We start from the raw sequence: 25,332 nt of genomic DNA, 5'->3' as shown, positions 1-25,332 counted from the left end.
ATTAATTATAACCTTCAACATTCCTAAAATAGTTGCATGAAAATGAGTCACCAGGCCAGTTAAATGTTGGGTTCCAAACTGGATTTCAATTTAAAAAAGATTTCCAGGGCATGACATGTGATATATTAGCCTAATACCTTTGAATGATTCAATAGAAAAGTTCTTATTTGATAAAGATATCAGGCCTAGAATATTTTATTTGTAACTTTAAATGATTTGGGGTGATTGATTAGGTAACTCATCTAACCTTTGCCCTCATATAAGATCATAGATTTAGAGCTGTGAGGGACTAATAGTATGATCAAATGAAGAACCTGGGGAGACCTGCTGTATTTCTTGGCAGTGGAAATGGAATCAGTATAAAAAGAGAAGGGATGGTTGAGAGGAACATATGTATACTAAGATGTGAGGTGATTTGATGCATGAGATAATTTGGTCTTTGACAGGAGAAAGACCATCTCTTCATCAGAATGTAAAGGAGAGAGAATAGGAAGATACATTAAGGGGTTTTTGTGATATGAAATGAAGACAATATTCCAGATGCTAGATATTAGTTGATGTTAGAAGATGCTATTCTCTATAACACGGTAACATCTTTAAAATTTTTTCAAGATGCAGGGAATTAAAATTGATTCAATGTTTTATTTCTTCTGGTAAAGTTTAGCATTTTATAAAATTAGTTCATTCGAAATAAGAGCTATCAATTGGCAAATTACCCAACTTAAATCGATACCTATTCCTATGTATTCCTATCCATACCCATTTCCTCTCTATTATAGCAAATGAATGTAAACATGCATGCCTATTTTAATTAATTGGGATCAGCATTAATTTGGGTATAATTTCATTTTATTACACTAGTAAGTCATGCCTCTATGTGTTTTTCCTAAAAAGAGGCTAATTCAAAATAGCTGACCTTGACCAGATATTTATCCAAATTCTGTTAACTCTCTCTCAGTAGAGTGCTAGCTTTCATGTTTTTGTCGCATTTTTAACACTGAGATTTTGAAGAATGAATATTGTTTGAGGGAAGCATGAAAAATAGGTAACTCTGAAAGAGTACACTTAAATCACCATAAGGGAAATCATAGTAGCTATAGATATGAGGAAAATTGAGTGTTTCAAGCATCATTGAAACCCACCGTGAAGCAGGTTACTGAAAAATTCAAAGTTAGGTGTCATCATAAACAAAACAATTTTTTAAAAAAATTTAAAAAAAGAATTAACCAATTATTGCTGCCAAATAGCCTAATTAATCCTCAGGAAAGAAGGATCTAGAGGACCTGTTGCTTCTTCAGTATGATGGAAGCTTCTTAAGTAGAAAGAATATCAAAAAGAATAGTTTGGAAAAAGAAGTTAAGTTGTGAAAATTTTTACTGATGAAGCTCATTTTTTGATTCAAGGTTGTGCCAAAACCATAATCAGAAGTTTGGGCGAATGTATAAGATATGGGGATCTTTATTATACTCTATAACATTCATTTAAAAAATGTTTTTTGAAAGAATATCTATTTGTGTGTTTGATTCCACTGAGCCTAGAAGACCTGTTTTTATTGAAGAAATGATGTCAAATGTACTAAAAAGCAAAATTGTTCCAGAATTACAGAAATCCCCACGTGGAGATATAAAAAGACCCTGCTCCAGGTTTTCTGTTACAAAAACTTAAGAAATTTATCTAAGAGAAAGGGAAACTAAGGCTTTAAAGACCTGGTAATTCTCTTGACTTGAATTCCATTGAAAAATCATGGACAATAGAGATGTTGGGAAAAGTTTAAAAGCAACAACCACAAAACCAAAATAATTGTGCACAGGATATACATTCAATTATAATGCATTATTAACATTTACCCTATCATTTTCTTGAGTCTAGATAATCAATGAAATAATAAATAAGGCCTTGTTTTTATGGGGGGTTTTTTTACCAATGCCTAAGATATAAATGCTCTCATTGAACATTTACCAATTAGCTCTCCCAAACTGGTTCCATGGACCATGATTATAAATAAGGTTAGACATCAAGAAATGATTATCAAAGGAATATTTAATTGCCAATGCAATGTATGGTTTCATGACAAATTATTAGAGAATATGTAACAAAATCTTGCAAGATCCTTGGCAAACTAAAAGAAAAAACAATTGAAGCAAAAATATTTTCAATATAATAAACTTTTCTTTAAAGAGGCAAATAATTGTAAGACTGCCAAAATTTCTTTTATTTTACTTTGATTCAGTTCATTCATATACAACATATAAGATATTCTATACTATGGTGCCTCCTATATGACTACATTGTATTGTAGGAATATGATAGCGGACAAACATGGTGTAATCAATAAAGTGGAAAGTGAAAAATTAGAGAGATCAAAGTTCAAACCCTGATTTTTTATACATCCTGACTATATAACTCTTGGTAATGTGGTTTTCTCCCAGATGCCTTAGGAAATGCCTTGGAATGTCAGATTGTAAACTAGGAAGTCAATTTAAGGTCACCTAGCTGAATGAGAAATTTAATTACTGAACTTAGAGATTAGAAAACTGAAACCAGAGAGGAATGAGCCATATAGTTAATAAGAACTATGAACAGGTACACTCACATTCACTAGCTATGTGACCCAAGGCAGGCAAGTCATTTAACCCTACTTGCCTCAGTTTCCTCATCTGTAAAATGACATGGAGAAGGAAATGGTGACCATTCTAGGTTTTCTTTGCCAAGAAAATGCCAAATGGGATCATCATGAGTTGGACACAACTGAACGGCAAAACATTTCTTTATTAGTAGAGGTAGTTTGCTCCTACTGTCATTGAATAATCGATCTTATCAGGGCCAACAACCTTTGTAGACAACTGAGCGATTAAATGACTTACCCATTTTATAAACAACTGAAAGATTAAATGATTTGTCCATTTTATGGCTAAGGAAATTGAGGCTGAGAGATTACTTAAATGATTTGCCAGTAAGTATCTGAGGCAGAATTTGCACTTGGATCTTTCTGATGATAAGAATAGCAACCTAGGCACTATCTTGCTTATTTGCCTCATTTTATACTTTTATAAAATATGGCCTTCATTGATATAAAAAATGTCAAATGAAGAATATCTTCTCCCAAAGCAGATTGACACCATCTCCAAAGAAGAGTCTAAAAGTTTACAGGACTGGGGCATGGGGCATGTTAAGTAACTTCCTTGACACTCTAGGGTTGCTACATGCTGGAAGTCTCCCTGACTCCATCAACAATCCCCTATTATTTTCTCTTGCCTCATTATGGGCCATTTTCTGGATTACTAGAATGATACAGATCCGAGTGGAGGGTGTGAGAGTCCTGCTATCCTCTCGCCAGATTGGAGCACATCTGGAACTATGGCTCCTGTCCTGGAGACCATTTTATGGCTGAACTTTAGCCATGTAGACTGTGTTCAGAGGAAAGCAGTTGGCTTTGTACCATAGGAAGAGTATTGGCTATGGAGACAGGGCTCAGGTACCAGCTCTGTGTGACTGTCACGAAGTCTCTCAACTATTCCCAGAGTTTGTTTCCTCATCTGTAAGGTGTTGCTCAGATGACCTTTGAAGTCCTTTCCAACTTTAGGTAAATGAACATGAATAGTCATGAGATTAGCTGAAGTAATTCAGGATTTTACAGTGGGGAAGTCTAGACCTAGGACAGGGATTCTTCATCTCATTTTCTTCAATAGGTTGATAATTAGATTTCAACATAATTGTTTCCCAATTATGAAACTATTTTATACACTTAGAAACATTATTCTGAGAAGGGTTTTATAAGCTTCATCTAAGAGATTCATCTCTCTCTCTCTCTCTCTCTCTCTCTCTCTCTCTCCATCCCTCCCTCCCTCCCTCTCTCATTCTGTCTCTGTCTCTCTCTCCTCTCTCTCCTCCCTCTGTCTCTTCTTTGTCTCTGTCACACACACACAGACAAACACACACACACACAGACACACACAGACACACACAGACACACACACACACACACACACACAGACACACACACACACAGACACAGACACACACACACAGACACACACACAGACACACACACACACACACACACACACACACACACACACACAAACACACACACAAATGAATCTCTAATCTAGCAGAACCTGATAGTTATCTTCCTTTATTGAAAGGGCCGTTATACACATGAGGATTTAAATGTATTCTCTCTGCCCCAGCAGAGTAGAACTAAGACCAATGAGTAGCATTTGTGAGGAGACATTTAATCTCCATATAAAGACGAATTTCTACCAGAGCTGTCTTTCCTAGAGTAGAATATTCTGCCTTGACAAATAGTGAGCTTCCTGTGTCTGGAAGGCTTCAAGTAAAGCTGCTTGGCAAAGCTACTAGGAGGGATTGTTGCTTGGGTAATGAACTGGGCTTGATCGCTGAGGGGCTGCTAGGTGGTACACCCAACATAGCATAAGGTCTGGGAATCAGGGAGACCTGAGTTCAAATGCAGCCTCAGGCCTTTGCTAGCTGAGTGACCCTGGACAAATCACTACACTGTTTACTTCAGTTTCCTCATCTGTAAAATGAGCAGGAGAAGGAAATGGTCAATGGAGTCACTTAGAATCAGACTCCACTGAATCAACTGAACAATGACAGCTCTCTGAGGTCTCCATGTCCAAATAACACTTATAGGATCATAAGTTGAGAGCTTTACAGAAGTCATCAAGTTCAATCTGATCTTTTATTGATAAGGTAACTGAGGCACATAGCAGCAAAGTGACCTAGTGTCTGAAATGGGATTTGAACTCAGGTGTCCCTCCAGCCACTATTCAATGCTTCCCCTAGCCTTTGGCATTCTGAGATGGAGCTTGGCTTCACTCCTGGGCTAGGAGTGTGGCATCCAGGTTCCAGGATACTTTACAACCATTGCCACTGCAGATGCTGATTAAACACCCCCGCAGTGAGGAGCCTGCCAACACAAACCATGATGAATGGCTACTGTGTCTGTTTTCCCTTAGGACCAGGCGTGGGCAGACTAGGCAGCTACCCACAGGGAATGATTTCAGGGGTCCTCAGAAGGTCCCCAAGTCTTTCAAAAATCCTTTCCAGAGTACTGACCAATTCATAAAAGTCGACAAATCCTTCCATTCCTTGGGGAGACGTAAGATTACAAATGTCAATCTCTGTAAGAGATGAAGAAATATATCTCCACTAAGGTAGTTGCAAATTACTGATACCACATCTTTGTAAGAGAGCAGAATTGATACAGGGAAGGCATGAAGGGAGTGGGGTTAGTGTTTGGGAGAGAGGGAAAATCCTAAGGAGAGAGGTCAGGAATCTTAGGATTGTTTTCTTCACATTTTTCAGTCCTGTCGGAATCTTTGTGGGCCCATTTGATGTTTTCTTGGCAAAGAGACTGGAGAGATTTGTTATTTCCTTCTCTAGATCATTTTATAAATGAGGAACTGAGGCAAATAAGGTTAAGTGACTTGCCCAAGGTCACCCAGCTGGTAAGTGTTTGAGGCAAGATGAATCAGACTCCAGTTCCAATGATTTATCCAACTGTGCCACCAAAATACTCAAACTTAGGATGCTAAAGGCAAATTTTGCTCTCTTCAGTTTTTCCAAGGAATGATCCTGACTAAAGGGACAATCAAATGATGTCAGTTTTGCAATGCAGCAGACCCTGTGATAGGCACAATCCCTGCTCTTAAGGAGATTAAATTGTATTTGGGAGGGGAGGACAATACATAAACTCCTTAGTAAATACAAAATGTCTACAAAGGATCTTTTGCAGGTGGGAGTGGGGGGGATGGAGAACCTGAGAAGAAGTAGAGGCCAAGGAAAGAGCCAGTTCTATAGCTGTTTAAAGTCAGATTCCCCAAGCACATTCTTCACAATCATCCTTTGAGCTAAAGATGGGAGGCCCAGGATGATTATTTCCCTTTTACAAAGGAAGCTGAAAAGTCCACATTTAGCTCCAGAAAACTTTAATAGATCTGGTAAAAAGACTTTGTTCCTTTCTCTTTGTATATCCCTAAAGGAGAAAAGAAGAAAATAATTGCAGGAGCCCCAAACTTGCTGAAGTTCCCAAAGGTGTCTTTGAAGGGACTGGAGGGCACAGAGAGCCATCCTTGATTCCAGCCCTGTCTGAGTTCAAGGCTGGCCTCTGACTCATCGTGGCTGGACAGCCTCAGAAAAATCACCTCGCCACCAGGGATTCTGATAACTCTCTGTAAGATGCTGCATTGGGAGAAAGAGTTTCCTCACTAAAAATTCTGAAGTCTTTTTCAAAAATGAAGGACAAGGGGGCAGCTAGCTGGTACAGTGTTATAGAGCACTGGCCCTGGAGTTAGGAGGACCTGAGTTCAAATCCAGACTCAGATACTTAGTAATAAATAAAGAACATGAAGGATGAAAACAACTTCCAATTTCATTACTAATTCTATTATTCAATGGACAGGGACAATGTCAGCTTTTGTATTGTACTGAACTGTCACACTGTTCCCCCAAAGTCCCCACGCTATCCTAAGAGGTAGATAGAGGTCCAGGCTCTGGACACTTCTGAATGGGGTTCACAGATCCCTACTCTGGCATCATCTCATTTCCCAAATGTAGCTGGGTCTCCATTAATGAAGACATCATATAGTTCTAAGCATTGAGAAGCAAAAAATCATCCATTAAGTGCCTTCAGCATACCACACTTTGAATTGGTACTTTGGTTGTTGGTCAGTTGCTTTTCAGTCATATTCAACTTTTCATGACTCTATTTGGGGCTTTCTTAGCAAAGATAATTAAGTTGTTTTACATTTCCCCTTCCACCTCCTTTTATAAATGAGAAACTGAGAAGAATTCAGTGACTTGGCCAGGGTCATACAGCTAAGTAAATGTATAAAGCCAGATTTGAAGCTCCCAGACTTCATAAGGGCAAGGAGCTTTTTTTCCAAGAGACTCTCATATTCCCTCTCTCATTTGATCCTTCCTTCCTCTTGTTGAAGGGGAAGTATTAAGGAAAATATTAAATGTTCTTGTATGCCATATCCTATGGGTGTCTGATTTCTTTCCCACTGTTATCTAACATCTAGACCAACTGAAATGTAAATGTAAATGTCATAGCTTCTTTCCAAACTCAATGTAAATGTTTTAGCTTTTTCCCAAAGTCACCCCAGGACTTTTCCACAGAAACTGGGTGCTGGGAAGCATCTCAACACCTTCTGAGATGCAAATCTGCTGAAAGAATAGGAGTAGCCTCAACACTTCCAGTCAATTCCTCCCTTACCTTTCTTCCAGCACATTCTACATACTGCCCCCCCCATTCCAGTCATGTTCAGATATTAGCTGTTCCCCCAACTCCTCTGGGCATAGGAAACATTCCAGGCTCCTTTATAAGTCTGTCCTCCCTCTTTGCCAGGTTGCTGTAGCCTTGCAGCTGTCCCTACCTTCTCTTCTTCATATTTCTCCCCCTCTCTCTTTATCACTTATGGCAGCTGACTCAACTGCTGCTGCTGCTACTGCTAGTCATTCTAACTGGTCTTTGGATCATCTTCCCACCCCTCACCCCCCAATACAGTCTATTTTGCTGACTAAAATCTCTGTACTTTTGATGATGGGGAATTGGGCAATGCGGCCAGAGAAAGAGCCTGAAAACCAGGGTTCTTGGAAGTGAAAGTCTCACGACTGATACGGAAGATGTAAAAGCTGAGGTTTTTTTTTTTTAATTCACAAACCTGCAAAGTTCATCACAGGCCTGCAAAGCACAAATAGTTCACAGATTAAACATCTGGAGAGACAACAAGTTACTTGAGGACACACTGAATAATAAAGGTTGGGAAAAAAAGGTTTGAGGGAAAGGGAGAAAGCAAAGAACGAAGTCATAAGATATGGCTTGGTTTGACCCAAGCAAGTCTGGCATGGAGGGAAATGTCAGCCAAACTTTTATAGTCAAGCCCATTTCCTGTGCGGGGGAGGGGGGGAGTCAGGGCAAAAGCAGTTAAAGGGTGACTTCTCCCTCTACTTGACTAGGGTGAGGTACCCTCTTTGGATGACTGAGAGGCAGTGAGTTAGAGGAGGTATAGAGGCATGGGTTGTGGTTGCTCTTGGCAAATTACATTTAAAAAAGGAGTTACATTGAACAATTGGAGGGAATTTGCATCTGAGAGGGCCTTATGCTGAACAATCTCAGTCAGAGGTTCACATGGAAAAGGGGGGTCAGAAGCCCTCAGAAAATAGCAGATAAACACAAATAATATTTTCTTAATATTAAAAATCTAGACAGATAATTCTCTGTCAACACTTGAACCTGTATATTAAAGTTCATGCTTTACTCTTCTGGGTCAAAGAGCTGAGTGTGAATTCATTCCACATTTTGAGGAACATGTAGTTTGTTGCAAGCCCCAAGGAGGCCACATTTTCCCCCAGCAACATTCTGACCTAGACAGCATGAATTTTTTCTGCACCTTTTTTTAGCTGAAGAGAGGTGGTGAGTCATCAGAGGCCACACAACTCCTTGGCTTTGACATTTCCTTACTGGTGGCTTTGTCACTACTAAATCATGAGTCCATAAAAACAGGGACCAAGTGTCAGCTCAACTTTGCCTATCCTCTCTAGAGATTGGCATAGAGATTTTGCATACAGGAAGCACCTAATATGAATGATATTTGTATTTCATATTTGTGACTTCTCATGGTCCAAGTTACCTACCTATTAGGTCAGCTCTATCTAATAGTATTCTTACAAGCCAGAAGGCAACTAATTGGTGCAAGGGAAATCAGAATTCAAATTCGGTCTCAGACAGTTATAAATTGTGTGACTCTGAGCAAATTACTTAAATTTCTCAAATTCTCTTTTACCTTTGGCAAAATGGGGAATAAGAATAGCATCTATCTCTCAGGGCTGTCGAGACAATCAAATGAGATAAAATTTGTAGATTTTCAAGCAAGAATAATAATAAAAACCATCATATAGCACTTACAAAGTGCCAGTCATGGTGCTAAAAGTTTATTTGATCCTCACAACAAGCCTGGAAGATAGGAGCTATTATTATAGCCATTTTACAGACTAGAAAACTGAAGCAAAGAGGATGAGACTTGGCCAAGATCACACAGCTACTAAATATCTGATCCTAGATTTGAACTCAGGTCTTGTAGACTCTAGGCCTATAGGATTTATAGGATTTGCCTTCATTCTTGAAAAAGATCATGACATCATCAGGGAGGTATTGCCATGACAGGCACATGAATTGAATTTGCGTAAGGGGGATGCTGTGCTAAATCACCAGCATCATTTTCTCCTCCAGAGCCATCAGATATCAGTGGCCAGATATGAATCAGGAAGACTAGGGATAACCCCGGATGTGACTTGTCCAAAGTCACCCAGCTAATAAGTGGTAAGTGTCTGAGGTTGCATTTGAACTCCTATCATCCTGATTCCAAGGCCAGTGCTCTATTCACTGTGCCCCAGACCCAGGATCCTATTCACCATACTACCTAGCATTACATGAATTCTAGCTATCATTTCTGATGATATTACCCAGAGAAGGGAAACCATTACCCACTGCCTTTACCAGGGCCCGCTCATTAGAGTATAGAAGGAGCTCTGCATCCAGCCATTTGATTAGAGAACTCAATCTGAAGAAAACTGCACTCTCCTTAATTTCTTCCTCAATAACCTTGATATGCTTGCCAGGTCTTACAAGCACTGAGCAATTGGCCTTTGTCTGAATCATTCATTGTCTTAATGCAGGGGAATCAATATGTGAATCTCTCCACCCCCGCCTTGCCCTTGGGGATGGATGTATTAAAAGCCATTTGTATTCTGGAGGCTGCCTGGTATTTATTTTCTGGGAGAAAAGACAAGAGCCAATGTAGACATACAGAGAAAAGATATTTCAATCCCCCAGCTATCCCTGCTCTGTATTGTATCAGGGCCTGTAGGTACTAGCAGATAACTATGCAGTCTAGAGATTCATAGGCTCACAGGTTAGTCCTGAAAGGGGCCGGAAGCCAAGCCTTCATTTTAAAGATAAGGAAACCCAAGCTGAGGTAGGTTACATGATTAGTGGGTCCAAGAGTTATCAGACACGGGATTTGAACCCTGAGTCAGAATTCTGGCTCCAGAGAAAGATCTCCAAAGGACTGACTGTTTCCTTATGCATCTCTGGGGACCTTTAAGGAAGGGTCAGATGGCATGTGTGAGGAATATGGGGATGTTTGGGTATGACAAGAATGTGAAGGGAGAATTGTTAGTTTACATTACAAAGACTGACTCTGCCTATATTTTTGCCTATGGGCAGGTAGCCTCAATCTGATCAAAAACTAAGATTAGGCCAGGTCCACTCCTCCTATTTTTAAGTTAATGGAGGGTCTTAACCTTCTCCTTTGTGCATGAGCAGGGAGATAGCTATTCTTGCTCATTAGTATAATGAACAGGATGGGGGAAATGTATGGAGACCAATGCATCCATTAGATTGTGACCCCAGTCTATGATTAGCATGAAGGGGCAGGGACAAAGCCTTTCAAACTGCATAAAAGACCTTCCATTTCTGGGATCCCTCACCCCTCTCCCACCTTGTGAGAGGTGTGCCATTTTGTTAAGATATCTTAATTTAAAAAAGCCATTTTTAATCATGAGCCATTTATAATACAAGGAACTTAAACATCATCCAGTCTAAATATTTCATTTTACAGAGAAGGAAACTGAGGCCCACAGAAAAGTGACTTACCCAAAATCATATTCGTAGGAAGTTTCAAAGTCACAAGTTTAACCCAAGTTCATTGTCAATGCAACCTATCTTTCAGTACCCAGGTTAATCAGGATTAGACAGTCTCATTATCATTGCCTAAACTAGATGGCTGTCTCCTTATTCCTCTGGAGGTGTTAATGTCTGATAATTGGATAATTGTTTTTTTTAATAGGAATCTATTGGAGGTCAGAAAGTCTTTGTAAATCCAAATCAAATGATCATATAACATTGGAATTCCCAGGGCTATGGCAGATGATAAAGCATTACCTAATTTTTAGAAAAATTTGTATCTTTTAGGACCCCTAAATATCACACCCATAGATGGCCATCTATTTCAGACTTACATAGGGATGGTCCTATTGAGTTTTGTGAACCATAATTTTAGAAGAACAGAATTGAAAAATATTAAGGGAAATCTGTGCTCCTTGGCATTGTTATAAATGGCTGGAGAATACTTAGTCCAGAGTGATTAAAATGGTTTTTATTAAGATATCTTTAACAAAATGGCACACTTCTCTCATGGTGGGAGAGAGGGGCAGGGAAATGCCAACATACAAGCTCTTTTATGCACTTTGAAAGACCTTGTTCCTGCTCCTTCATGCCAACCATAGGCTGGGGTCACAAATCTCATGGATACATTAGTTCCTATATGTTTCCCCACCCTGCTCATTATACTAATGAGCAAGAACAGATGGATCTCTTTGAGCATGTGCAAAGGAGAAGGTCAAGACTAGGTTACTCTTGACCACTTAAGGACTATTTTTTTCTGATCTAGTCTGTCATTTTTGGAATGGGATTAGCAGAACTCTCCCAGTTTTGTGATAGACTGGGGGCCATTCCCCCTTTGTGAGGGCTCCCCTCCACACCCTGTGAAGACCAACAATGCCCTTCATTCCACACAGCACACACCCTGATTTCCTTGCCATTGTTATCCAGGATCTCAACCTCCTCTCAGATGTAAATCCACTGAGATAATAGGAGCCACCTCCAGCCTTCTCCCCACCTCCTCTCTTACTGTTCTTGCACCTATCACATGTCTGCTCTTCCAACAAGTATACCTGACCTCTCCGGGTTGACCAACCCTTGACCATCACCCCTGCATCCTTCTAACTCAGACACTGGCTAGGCTCCCTTAAAAGCTCTGCCCCCCCCCCCCCCCCCCCCCGCCTCTGCCAGGCTGCTAGTCTCAGCCCAGCTTCCAGCCTCTGGAAGTTGTCCCTATCTTCTCTTCTTCTTCCCCTCTTTCTTAACTTCATTATCTCTATTTTTAAAAAAATTCACTTTCTTTACCTTGCCACCTTGTTAAACCCTGTGAATTTATTTGTACCTTTTTTTTGCAGTAATCTGTGAATTAAAATTTAGGATCTTTCTCATTCTCCCAAGTCAAAGGGTCATTTGACTTCACTACTAAACCAGTCTTTGCAAACCCTGTCCCCCCAGTAGTGCCCACCTCCTAGGCACCTGTCAACAGAATGACAAGATGCAATAGTTGAAGTTCAGGGTTCTCTAAATGGGCAGAGAAGTAAAATGCTCTGACTAACAAGTGGGATACTTGTGAAGTAGGGGAAAATATGTTTTACAATTAATCTGTTCCCTCTTCATTGACCATGTATCTTAAGGTTAACATTGCTGAGGGCATATTACCCCTCCACCCCCATCCCATTGTTCAAGATATTGAAATGAGGTCAATGAACTTTTACAAAAGTACCTTGTCCCTCCCAGGCAAAGACAAGCCTCTATCTACCAAAAAATGGACCTCTGAAAGAATTATCACCATATTCCTCATTGCCTCATCTCTGTTCTCTGACCTATCCCCCTTCCCCCTATGACCTATGGACCCTTTGAAAGCTCACTCACTGCTCCATCAAGTTGCTTGTCTTCCAGTAAAGGCCAGCTTTGAGGAGTGTGATCTCCAGGTAACTTCTCATGCTGCTAGACCTTTCATTGTTATCGTCCTCTCCTGGCAGTTTATGTTGATGTTGCTAATGTGGCTGTTACTACTGCTGCTGCTATTTCCCTTGGAGGATCAGTGACTTCCAACTTGACTTTTCCCTTAGCTTCTGTTAATTTCAGTAATACTTTTAAAAACAACATTTTGGCCCACAGTTGCTCTTTTAAATGAAATCTTTCATATTTTCCTCAACCTTTAGTCAGCTACATTTTTCCTCAATCTCACTTGGACGAATAATAGGACTAGCATAAACAACTTGGACCCAGGCTAAACTGCTTGACTCACTTTCATAAGTGCCCTTTCTTAGTACCATTTGCTAGCTCTCCACCACAGAGAAACTACGAAAAGTTTCAGTGAATATGTTATGTCTACCCACATACATGTATGCATTTTTATATGGGGGTATATATCTAAATATTTGGACATAAAGGATATCTATTTATATAACCATACACAGAAATATAAAGATATTACACATCTCTTATAAGGAGATTTGTGTATGTCTATGTATCTATATATCTACATACATCTATGGTTATTTATTTATACACATGTATGCAAAGGTTTATGTATATATATATATATATTTGCATATATGAGCATATACATTTGTGTATATATCTTTATCCTTTCTTTTTTTAAAAATTTTCTTTATTTAAGGCAATGGGGTTAAGTGACTTGCCTAAAGTCACACAGCTAGGCAATTATTAAGTGTCTGAGGTCGAATTTGAACTGAGGTCCTCCTGACTCCAAGGCTGGTGCTCTATTCACTGAAACACCTAGCTGCCCCCTATCAATATCCTTTCTTTATTCTTGGTTCTCTTAGAGCATATGTTTAGTAAACAGATGGGTCAAATAATGTACACTGTTCAATAACCTTTGAGACATAGTTCTAAACTAATTACAGAATGCTTGAACCAATTCACAGTCTCACCAATGATTGAATTGTGTACCTGATTTCCCACAGGTCCTCCAATAATTGTCATTCTCTTATTTAATCCTCTTGAACAGTATGATTGATATTAGAAGAAACTAGAGAATTGCTTTAATTTGCATTTCTCTACTTAGCTATTTGGGGTAACTAAGTAACACAGGGGATAGAGAACCAGACCTGGAAATAATTACTAGCTATGGGTTCCTGGGAAAGTCACTTAATTTTCTTGCCTCGGTTTCTTCATCTGTAAAATGAACTGGAGAAGGAAATGACAAACTGATAAGTGGTTAGGTTTCATTTAACATTAGTTATGGGAAACTGAAGAAAGTCTTTTATATCTTATAGAGAAATATCTTGGGAAGATGAGGAAAAGAGCTAAAGTGATAGAATCTAAGGCATGTAGGTTTGATGGATGTAAATCAAGCTAAATTACATATTACTGAGAACAAGGGGAATCTCTCTACAGAGGGAGGAAGTGGATAGACTTCCAGCAGGAAAACAAGGGTCCTTAGAATTAGCAGCTTGGGTGAATTAGTGAATGAACTGGTGCCAGTAGGCACCATTCAGTTGTCAGTTTCACACTTCTATGTTATTCCTTTCAAGGACCTGCTACCAAGTGGGGAAGGGGAGGTTTGATAGGGAATTTGAACCCATGTGGGGAGAGAATTGGATACATCAGATAGGCCTTTGACCTTAGCAATACCCAGCCAACTGGGGACATGGGAGGGACTTGTGTTTTTAGAGTAGTAATAAAAAGTCCTGATTTCATGTGTCATGTGTGCCCTATTGGCAACACCCATTCTTAAGAATATTTCAATAAAGGATCCTCTTTGGTCCACTATTGGTGGTTCTGAGTACTTGGTAAGGTGCTTGTTTCTTATATAAACCACTCTATCTTTGCCAGAAAATCCCCAAATAGGGTCAAAAAGAGGCAGTCACAACTGAACAACTTAGTTTTTAGATTCTTTTCTTTTATATGTTACAGGTAGAGTGGATTTCTTCCTTTGAAAAATGCCTGTTCAGGGTGGCTAGGTGGCACAGTGGATAAAGCACTGGCCCTGGAGTCAGGAGTACCTGGGTTCAAATCCGGTCTCAGACACTTAATAATGACCTAGCTGTGTGGCCTTGGGTGAGCCACTTAACCCCGTTTGCCTTGCAAAAAAAAACCCTAAAAAAAATGCCTGTTCATATCCTTTGACCATTTATTGGCTAAACTGGTTGACTCACTTTCATAAGTGCCCTTTCTTAAGTCAGTTCCCTATATGCTTTCTAAATAAGTGCTTTAGCAGAGAAACTAGGAAAAGGGGAATTTTCAAAAGGTTAAAACATCATAACTTAGTGAATTAAGTACATCTCCCAGGAGTCAGGAAGACTTGGATAAAAAACTCAATTATCCACTCACTCGCTGCATGATGCTAGGAATTCACTTACTGCTGATATTCATTTCTTCATTTATAAAATGCATGTGTTTTTCAAAGCAATTGGAGGGAATGAGTTTGAATCATGGTTCTGCCACTTTTAAGCTATTTGACACTGAATGAATCACTTCAATTTTCTAGACCTCAGTTTCCTCAACTATAAAATGAGAAGATTGCATTAAATCACCTTTAAGTTCCCATCTACCTCTAAATCCATGATGGTTCTACAGCCAAATGAGATCATGTCTGTAAAATGCTTTGCCAAACTCAGATCACCACATAAATGTCAATATTTATGCAGGAGAGGGAGGAGGCCTAAAATTTCATCAATGGAATGAACAGAAAACTAGTCATGATGTCAGAAAGATTTAGATTTATGCCTTGACTATTACACATCCTGGTGGGGCCATACTGACCTAGCTCCTTAACCTCTTAGCCTACCAAGTCACTCCCTTAGACTCAGAGAAGCCCAGTCAATGGTGATAAATGAATTTCTTCAGCAATAGCCTATTCTAATGAAATCAGTTATAGAACAAGGCCAGCTAGATGGTATGGTGGCTAGAGTGTTGGATTTAATCACAAAGACCTGTGTTCAAATCCTTCCATAGACACTTAGAGGTATCTAACCTCTTAGACCTATCTCATTTTCAGTTTTGTTGTCAGTAAAATGGGGATAATAATAACCCTATCTCACAAGATTGTTGTGAGGATTGAGTTTGTCAATTAATGAGCATTTATTAAAGAAATGATGTGTTATCAATGAAATATGTTATGCAAAGCTTAAAGTCCTACAGACTGCAACTTCTCTTAAAAGCCCACTTTTGGTTGGAGCTGGTGGAAAATCACTTGTCCATTATCTCAGGTGATCAATGAGTGTAAACGTTAGCACTTTTCATCCAGTGTCAGATAGCTAAAATAGCTTTTCTATATAGTGACTTTCCCCATTGTGGTTTTGATCTATAAAGAGTTATCATATGAAATTAAGTGGAAATTTGGGGGGGGATTTTGGGGAAGCCACAGATGACGTGTGAAGGCCAGCAGATATAAAAAAATACTTCACCCAGATTTTACACTAAGGTATTATAAATCTCTCATAAAAGAAAACAATATACATGTTTCTTTTCTGGTTCATAGGGAAGATCAAAAATTTTTGTGTAGATTTTCCAGAACATGGGAAAGCCACGTCCGTAACCTCCACGATGTTGAAGGGATTACTGTGTCATCTGTCTACGGAAACCAAAATAGCCCAGCGGTCTACCTAAATTTATATCCAAAGAGAGCAGTTAATTGTCTTGGATTAGCCATCACCAAGCTCTAGAAATAGCCTCACTTAACTCCAGTTTGAGAGTAAATCAAGACATCACCCTTGAGACAACACTGATCTCTGAGAACAAGGGACAAACAACAAGCAAAGAAATAGGCACTAGTGTTGAAACAAAGACCAGACCAATCTTTCAATCCCTTTCAACCCCAGATCCTGATTTATGGGGTCAAGATTAAAAGGGTGATGAAAGGAAGCCCGAGGGAGGGTTCTATACTAGCCTGTGCTAGTAGGAGCTGCCAGGTGCTTTTTCAGTAATGAGCAAAGGCTGCAGTGGTTCAGGTCTGGCCCAGCAGGAATTTTAGACCATCAATCACTTTCAGACATTGAATTGCAATTCTGAATGGCTTGCTGAAAAAGAGGCAAATTGGTGGTATGGTGAAAAGATCATGGTGTTGGGAATCCAGAAACCCTGAATTCAAATGATCCTCAGACACTGACAAGCTGTATGACCCTGGGCAAGTCACTTAGCCCTGCTTGCCTCAGTTTCTTCTTCTGAAGAATGAAATGGCAAATCACTAGTAACTTTGCCAAGAAAATCCCCAAATAGGATCATGAAGAATCTAACACAACTGAAATTATTGAGCAAGCTGAAATGGACTTGGCCATTTCTTCTGAGGATGGTTAGACTGAGAGTCAAGGAGAGGTTCAAGGGCACAAATTTGAATGTGCTAAAATCAACAGGCAAGGCAACCCTTGGGTGTAAGGAGGATAGTGAGGACAAACTACTTCCTCAACAAGCATCATTCAGAAGGCCCATGATGGGGGCCTGCATGACTAAATTAGTTTGTCCTTTTGGGAATTGAAATCCTAAACCTGACTCATATTTTGATAGTGTTTGTGATGCAAGGAAATGATGAAGAGAATCATGAATATAGCCGAACCAGAACCTGTGATCTTAGATGCTGTTAAATCTTGTTAAATGGGTGGAGGTTCCCCACTGAAATGTTGTATAATGTACCTAATGTTTGTATCTTGACCCCATTTTCCCCATCACTTTACCTTGGCTGAGACACTGGCGAGACAGGAAATGACATGTTGAATTTGGGGGTCAAGCACCTTGAGACAGGAAGGACAAGTATGTAGCTTACCAATGGAAGATACCAGGTCCAAGGTGTAAGACCATTCCCCAATCATCACCCTCTGTCCAATCTAGCCTAGAAGGGTATTTAATGGGAAGCACTGCCCCTTCTAGCTCTCTTCCTTCTTCCAGTCTCCTATCCAGAAGGATGAGGCTTTCTCTTGTTCTTCCTTAATCCACAAGGAACACCATGGGCCTCAAGCCCCATGGCTGCCTACCCTTCTCTCTCTCTCTCTCTCTCTCTCTCTCTCTCTCTCTCTCTCTCTCTCTCTCTCCTTTTATCTTGAAAGGATAAGACTCTAGTAGTGTACATGGACCATCCATCATTTACCTCTCCCTTTCAGTGTGAGCAGTTGACCGCCTTTGCAGCTCATACATACTTTTGATGATATCATTGACATTTGTTTCTCCTTTTTAATTTCATCTTTACAATGTCTGGTTTGAGCCCTCAGATCAAAAAAGATTTCAGTACCCAGCTAGTCCAATTCTCTTATTTTATGTAAACAGAAACTGAAGCATGATGTCATTAAATGACTTGGCCAAGGTCACACAGGTAGCTGACATCAGAGATGGACTTTGAAACCAGGTCTTTTGAATCCAGAGTCAATGTGCTTGTAAAGCCCACTCAAACCCTGCAATCACATCTCTATGGCCCTCTCTGTACTCATTCATTTCAGTTCTTTGGAAACTGGATAGAACACTAGTTTTGGACTCAGAAAGGCCTGGATTTGAATCTCATTTCCAGATCTTATTTAGTGGTTAATTATAGTCAAATCATTTAGATCTTGGTACCTGTCTCCATGCCTCATGGCTTTACACAACAACATATAACAGCAGCTTAACGTTACTTAGTTACTATACAACATAACAACATGTCAGTAGTAACTTAGAGTAACATACAACATGATATGCAATAATAACTTAATAACAGGCAACATAACATAATCATATGCGATATTTCTAGTAACTTAATATACTGTTACACAACAGAACATGGCCCCAGTAATATGAAGAGTAAACTAAGATGTTAACAAACAATATAATAGAGTAATATGCAATAACAATTGAATATAACATAGGAAGAGACAACATAATATGCAATAGGAACTTAACACAGCATAGTAATATATAACATAATGTTGTCCTATACATTAATGATGGAGCATAGCATCCTAATTTACAAGGTAGCATTATACTATGCAATAGTAACATACCAGAATAATATGCAGCATAATCTGCAATAATAACTTCCATACATTATTTCATTCACATCTAAACCAAACAAAGCATGAAATAGCTACTAGCATTTTAATCATACCCATTTTACAGAAGAGGAAACTGGGCACCAAACAAGTGAGATTTGAACTTCCAATTGACCAACAGGTCAAACCATCTCTCTAATATCATAGAAGCATAGATTTGAGTTTGAAGGGATGTTAGTGACCACTTGGTCCTTGTGACATTTGAACCCTGATTCTCTCATTCCAAGCCCAGAGCTCTATCTATTGGACCAGATTTCCTCCCAGATCCATTTCTTATCATCCTTAAATAACTTCCTTAAGTCTTAGGTTCAAATTTATAATGCCCTTTTTAGCTGCCAGTCAACTTTGAGAATTGAGAACAACTTCCCCATGAGAACAACAATGTCTCTCTCCCTCCTCACCTTGAAGGCCCATTTCCAAGCAGAAGGGATTTTTCAAGCAAAGCCTCTTATTTTATGGATGGGAAAGAGAAGATAGCAAAGCTCAAGTGACCTTGGAGCAAGTTAATGATAGAAATTGAGCAACAGCTCCAGGCTGATTCAATTGATTATCTGCCTTCAAAGTCTTGTCATTTGCTATTCCTTCTGTAAAAGGAGCAATGAGGCTCCAAAGTTCTGCCCAATGAATATATTCTATAGGACCTTATCTCTGGTAAAGGGAAAAGATCCAAAAACTTCCCCTGAGAGTCTCAAGAAAATTCTACAACCATCTCAAAAGTAAAAGGAAATGTATTGTGAGAAGGATCCTCCAGTCCTTGGAATGAAGTTAATGCTAGTAGCTAGCTTTTATATATGATGCTCAAAGGTTTATTAAATGGCATGCATATACATATATGTGCACATGTGTATCTATGTATGTATTTGTATGCATATGTATTACATGTATCTATATGCATATTGAATTTGTGAAGATACATGCAGACATTTTATATATTCTTCCTTTCTTCCTTTCTTTCCTCCCTTCCATCTTTCTTTCCTTCCTTCCTTCCTTCCATCCTATACATATTCTCATTTGATCTTTAAAAATGATCCTATGAATTAGGTGTTATTTTACAGATGAGGTTAAGAGAGGTTAGATAGCTTTCCTAGGATCATCAAGGATCTAAGTTAACATTTGAACTCAGGTTTTTCCAACACTAAATCCAATTCTCTCCACTCTGCCCCCTAGCTGCCATAGAGTATTTTGAAAAAACCCTAAATCCAGTCTATGTCAATTGCTGTTTGTTTGTAAATAATACAGTCATTCCAAAACAGAATATGTGCCTTGGAAAGTGAGATCATCATCACTAGAAGTTTTCCAGCATAAGGTAAATGACCAATTGTTGGGGAGATTATAGAGGTCAATCTTATTCAGACACTAATGGACTAATGGACTTTTAAGATCCTTTCTCTCTCTGAAATCTGTTAAAGATAAAAAGTAGAAATATCCAGGGAAGAAAAGAGAGCTCATGAAGATATATGGGGTTAATTTTCTTAAAATACCACTTTCATCTCCACCAAAGTTCCACTCTGGCTGATATGGCTGCACATTGTTGGTAGTAGAGGTCTCCCCATCCCCTTCTTACTGATGAACTACTAGCAGAATGAGTCACTGAATGGACAGAGAGAGGGGTCAAAGATTGTGGCTCAACTTGAAAGGGAGAGTGCTTTTTTGTTTATATAATCCTATGTCAGAGGGACCAAGGCTCAGCTTTCCCATGATATGAAGTACCCATTGAGAGTATCTCTTGCATCCCTGGCTTGCTTTCCCCACCCAGAAAATCGGAGGACTTTTCTAGAAGATACCACCCAGCAAGTTATCATCAATTCCCCTTGTGAGCATCCAAGCGAAAGGTCACAGATTCAAGGAAGAAAAGGGATATTTACTGGTCAAAGAAAACAAACAGACCTCACACTCAGAGTTCATGGGAGTGGGAGTTAGTGACCATCGACAAGTCTTTTCTTGAAAGCCTATATCAACTTTAGTGACTTAGTATCCTGCTTTCTGTAGACCTTGTGGCAAATTGTTTCCCAATATGGTGCCTGGCTACCAGTGGCTCTCCAGGATCATCCTTATCTCCCTACCTGTAGCTCTCTTATGTACTCACTAATTCTTTTTCTTGTTTTTTTTTAAAGTTAAATTATTTTCAGGTATTTTTTTTCCCTCTCCCACTTACTTTGTCTCCATGGGGGGAAAGAGGAGAAGAGGAGAGTTTGGAGAAAACTTTCCTATAACAAGCAAAATTAATTTCCTTATTTTTTTCACTAAACTTAATGAAGAAAGAAGGAAGGAAGGAAGGAAGGAAGGAAGGAAGGAAAGAAAGAAAGAAAGAAAGAAAGAAAGAAAGAAAGAAAGAAAGAAAGAAACAAAGAAAGAAACAAAGAAAGAAACAAAGAAACAAAGAAACAAAGAAAAAAAGAAACAAAGAAACAAAGAAACAAAGAAACAAAGAAACAAAGAAAGAAGAAATGAAGGAAGGAAGGAAAGAAGGAAGGAAGGAAGGAAGGAAGGAAGGAAGGAAGGAAGGAAGGAAGGAAGGAAGGAAGGAAGGAAGGAAGGAAGAGAAAGGGAAGAAGACAGTAGAGAGTGTAAGAGAGGTTGTTGGGAATCATCCTGTGGAGTATGTCCCTGGAGCTCCACTAGAAACGTCCAGGGGCTCTAGGGACCTAGCCCATCATTGAATGCATCAAAGATGAACTTCTTTCTTCTAAGTTTGTGGCAGCTGAGCACTGAAGGTCTTGGGACATTTGCTATCATGAAGTGATCCCTTCATTGACTACTCAGTCAGAGAAACCAATGACTCATTGGCTCTTTGCAAAGGAGGGAGAACTTCCTTTTTTGTCCCTTGATTTCATTCTTTTATGTGGTGCCTAGTGCACTCTGCGGGATGCTTAGCCAATCTGAAGCATCACTTTCTGGGTTGAAGCTAACAGTAGTTAGCTTGCTCTTTGTTTAACTTCAGTTTTCCTGACAATGTGTGCTTGCAAAAGTCTTTTGTCTTTAGGGAATAAATGCCCATCCCATACCTAAATGATATTTTCTGCTGAGTACTTTCCTGGTCACTCTTTAACGTAAGCTCTAAATACTGCATCCTAATGCCGCTAGGTTGAGTAGTTAATGAACTAAAGAACCCACCCCAACTAAGCTTGACTCACCCCAGGATTGAAAACTGGGCCAGTCTGGAGGAGTGCAGTACCCCAGGCCCTAGAGCCTAGCAATGGTGTTACCCAAGAAGAACAGTAGGGAGAGAGAGAGAGAGAGACAGAGAGAGACAGAGAGACAGAGACAAGAGAGAGACAGAGAATGGTAGAGGGAGACACAGAGAAAGAGAGAGACAGAGACAGAGACAGTCAGAGAGACAGAGGGAGAAAGAGTGAGAGACAGAGGCAGAGAGAGACTGAGAACAAAGATAATTTACTAAGCATCTATTATGGAAAAATTACTTTCCATATGAAAAGGAAAACAGAAAACATAATTGTATGTGAAATCAATAATTTCTATAGAAACTGTTCTGGTGAGGGGGGAAAGTACATGCCAACCCTTTCTTTATAAGAGCAGAAGCCCCTCCCTCCTTTTGATGAGAATTTCTGAGGTCCCTGTTCTGGAAGTGTTGCTGCTCACACATTAAGTCAAAGGAGGACAGTTGTGCTCTGAAGGCTCTCCCTTCCTCTCCCGTTCCACTGACCTTAGGCTTTTTATAGCAGTTTCACAGGAATCTGTACCCTCAAATCTGCCTCTGCACCCGTCTCTGCCTTTCCAACTGATTTCTCGGCTGAACACCCGGATGAGCCAGGGGAACTTTGGAATTTAATGTGAGGAGAAGGGCTGCTGTCTTCTCCACCCACATCAGATTTTCCCAGAGGTTTAGGAGCTGGACGAAACCTGGTTTAGAAACTGGATTTCCTTCCAATTCTCCCTCAGGCCCTTCTCTTCTCTCTGGGGCCAACTGAGGAATGTTATTCTCATGCCCTGAGACTGCTTATTAGGACAACTGGAGCAATGACACCAGTGGATCTCTGTTACTTCCCCCTTTAACATGATATGAGCAGAGAGTTCTTAAAATTTCTTTTAATGAAATCTTGGACCCCATCTCCTCTTGGAAGTAAGCCATTCTTCTCACTTCTCTCTTTCCCAGATGATTTTAGACTTTGTGTGTATAGAATTGAGAAGCTTGCAACTACAGAGTGGGGTTGAAGGAAGCAAGTACAAAAATCGCCCAAATAATAAATTGCAGATGCTGAACTCAAATCCTCCAACTTTTAGTCCAATCAGAGGAGGAGAATTGGAGTGTAGCTGATAAGACAAGAGCATGACATGGAGAAAAGAGAACTGAACCTAGAGTCAGAAAGTTGTATTCAAATAAAAGTTTATATTTGTATGGCATTTCCCATGTGCCAGGTACTGAGTTAACTACTTTATAATTATGATCTCATTTGATCCTCACAACCCTGAAAGGAAGATGCTATTATTATTCCCATTTTAAGATAAGGCAACTGAGGCAAATAGATATCAAGTGACTGGCCCAGGGTCACACAGCTAGAAAATAACTGAGGCTAGATTTGAACTCATATCTTCCTGACTTCAAATCCAAAGTTTAACCCCTAAATCCCCAAATGATGATGTTTGTTCTACTTTCTCAATAAAGACCCTGACGTCAGGGAGGAGAAGCCATGACAAGCAAGTGAATTGGATTTGAGTGGATGGGGGGGGGGGGTTGCTGTGTTAAATCCTCAGTCTCACTCTCTCCTCAGAGTCAATTGAGTCTAGTGGTCAGATATGAATCAGGATCACTGGAGATGGCCCTGGATGTGAGGCAATCAGGGTTAACTGACTTGCCCAGGGTCACACATTTAGTAAGAGTCTGGTGTCTGAGGCTGGATTTGAACTCTCTCCTGATTACAGGGGTTATTGCTCTAACCATCATACCACCTAGCTGCCTCTAATTTATTGGGTAACAGTAACTCATAGGATCAGAGATTTAGGGTTAAGGAGATATAAAACCTTAGCTCTGGGTATCTCATTCAATGACTTAGACCTCAGTTTTTCTCATTTGTAACATAAGGGGATTAGATTAAATGGTTTCTAAGACCCTTTATCAGCTCAAAATATTCACTTATCCTAAGTCTAAATTTCTTAGTCAATCATTCAAGGTCCTGAACAATCCAACACAACACTACTTTCCAGTGATATTACCTATGCTGAGCTGGGTTTATTATTCTCCAAAAATTCCTCTTCTTCTTACCTCCATGCCTTTGCTTACATCTTTCTCTCTGCCTGGAATGCCCTCTTCAAATCTTCTCTTCTTAAGTGAGTCTCACCATCTTCTTCCCAAGTCAGTTTTAAATGTTAGCTCCTTAGTAAAGCCCTCCATGTTGATGCAAGACCTCACTGATGACTCTCTTTTCTGAAGGCTGTAACCAGAAATGTGCTGGTAAATGTTTAACAACTGGCTTAGAGGAAAAATATTCACATGACACGTTTTCTTTTTGTTGCAAAGCAATATGATTAAATAATTTACCCAAGGTCACACAGCTAGGTAATTATTAAGTGTCTGAGGCTGGATTTGAACCAGAGCTGATGCTCCATCCACTGCACTACCTAGCTGCCCCCACATGACACATTTTTAAGTTTAATCTGTACCATTAACATTGTCATCACTTTCATAATTAGACAATCAACAAAACAATAAAGTAAACCCTGATTCATAGAAATTGCCCATTTCCAATTAATTTAATCCAATTCCACAGGCAATAAATGAGCATCTAGTATGTGGGCTAGGTACCATGGATGCTAACACACAAACACACACACACACACACACACACACACACACACACAAACACACTTTGTCTTCAAGAAACCTATAGCCTCCTTCCATTACATCCCACATTGAAGATAATGACCTTTTAAACTAGTCCAACTCTCTTCATTTTACAGATAAAGAAAACTGAGGCACAAAGACAGAAAACAATTGTCTCACACCAACCCCTACAGAATCTGAGAGAGTAGGCAGGAGTCTGACTGATAAAGAAATTCTTTCAGAACAAAGTAACTCAGTGTACTGAAAGAGATCTAAACCAAGTCACTTGGAAAATTCTTCATTTCTGTCCATTGGCTGCATCGCTTATGCCTTGTCTTTCACTATCCCTACTTTCACACTCATTTTCCCTTCCTCAGGGCAACATAATTTGAAATCAATGAGCACAAAGCAAACTTCTCAGGGAGGCAGCTGAAAAGCCCAGAGCCAGGCTCCCTGGAGTGATTCCTGAGTGGGCCATTCAAGTTGGCTTTTCTCTGAATGATCATTTCTGAACAAGCACTGGGGTATTTATCCAGGCAGGACAGGAAGTCATCTTCTCCCTCCTGGAACTTACCACTCAATGAGACATGACCAAGGCTGAGAATGAAAGATTTGAGATAGGTCTGCACAAGAGGTTCTTATGAAAGGGGCCTTCCATTATCCATGTACAAAGCAAATCAGAATGAATCCCAGAATGGTGGATTTGGAAGGAAGTTCAACTCAGAGAACATCTAGCCCATACTTTATAGGAACAAAAAAATGCTTCTACAGCATCCCCCATGAGTGGAGAGCATCCAGCCCTTCCTGAAGGATCTCTTGTACACAGGAGCCCTTTGACTGCCAAGGCAGCTCAACCCACTTTGAGATCACTCTAAAAACAT

The 25,332-nt window shown here is 39.7% G+C and overlaps 1 long non-coding RNA gene across 4 annotated transcripts in view; it reads right to left on the bottom strand.

The window, feature by feature from the left end:
* LOC141495053 (uncharacterized) overlaps positions 1 to 24,064 on the bottom strand; it is a 255,356-nt gene extending 231,292 nt beyond the window's left edge. For all 4 annotated transcript variants that reach the window (XR_012470654.1, XR_012470651.1, XR_012470653.1 and 1 more), the window contains exon 1: positions 23,894 to 24,064. This is a non-coding gene — a long non-coding RNA (uncharacterized LOC141495053). The remainder of the gene's footprint in view (positions 1 to 23,893) is intronic.
* Positions 24,065 to 25,332: the final 1,268 nt, after the last annotated feature.

This window comes from Macrotis lagotis, chromosome 1 (assembly GCF_037893015.1).
Source record: "Macrotis lagotis isolate mMagLag1 chromosome 1, bilby.v1.9.chrom.fasta, whole genome shotgun sequence".
Lineage (NCBI taxonomy): Eukaryota > Metazoa > Chordata > Mammalia > Peramelemorphia > Peramelidae > Macrotis > Macrotis lagotis.
Note: the sequence above shows the minus strand (reverse complement) of the source record. Positions and strands in the feature narration are given on the sequence as shown.